The 872-nt window shown below is 43.5% G+C and overlaps 1 protein-coding gene across 2 annotated transcripts in view; it reads right to left on the bottom strand.

Moving 5' to 3' along the window:
* AIFM1 (apoptosis inducing factor mitochondria associated 1) overlaps positions 1 to 872 on the bottom strand; it is a 24,383-nt gene that overhangs the window by 5,254 nt on the left and 18,257 nt on the right. The window lies entirely within an intron of this gene.

Here is an 872-nt window from a genome sequence, read left to right as displayed (position 1 = left end):
ATTTGTTTGGTGCGTTGAACCGTGACTCCTTGTCACTCTCTACATCATATTCATTTTACAGGATGCTTTGTACACTTCTAACCTCACTACAACTTAGCTGCTTCCCAAGACTGCTCCTTCCTCCCACTCCTCCATCACAAGGCTAGGAGGGGTGTTGGCTGCTGCTGCTTCCAAATTTCTGTATTCTCATCCCCCTCTGAGGGACAACTACCTATATCCCTACAAATCACTGTTATCCAGCCAACTCCCAGCCATTACTCCTCATTCACTGAAGACCTGCAAACCTGGCTCATACTTTTCCCGAGTCACATCCAGAAACTTGTTGTTATCTCTTATCCTCTACTTCTACCTCAGATATCCCACTCTTTGGTCACAATTTTCCATCCTTCCAGTTTTCTCTCAGTCCCACTATCATCTATAGTTGCTTTCAATTTTCTCTGGCCAGCAGTCTATTCCATCCCACTGTTCTTTTGCCAACACCCTTAATTCCCTTGCAGCCTATTCCATCTTATGGTGAAATGCTTGAGCTTTGGAGTCATAGAGACTGGGGTTCCAGTCTCTTGCTCTACTCCTTACTAGCGGTGAGACCATTCGTTCAAGACATATTTATTAAGCACCTACTATGTGTCAGGCATTGTGCTAAGTGCTGGGGATACAATGGTGAAAAAGATAAGATACCTTCCCTACCTTCAGAGTGTAGTAGCAAAGCAGATAATTTAACAAATACTACAATCAAGTATGAGAAATCAAGTGAGAAATGCTCTGATAAGGGCAGTACAGACCATGCTAGGAACATAAGACAGGTGTACCCAATCAAGCTTCTGGAGCAATGACATACACTGAGATCAGATGGATGAGTAGCCTATTTAGCA

This window comes from Myotis lucifugus, unplaced genomic scaffold (genome assembly GCF_000147115.1).
Source record: "Myotis lucifugus unplaced genomic scaffold, Myoluc2.0 scaffold_2, whole genome shotgun sequence".
In the NCBI taxonomy this organism is placed as follows: Eukaryota; Metazoa; Chordata; class Mammalia; order Chiroptera; family Vespertilionidae; genus Myotis; species Myotis lucifugus.
This window is presented reverse-complemented; position numbering and strand designations above follow the sequence as displayed.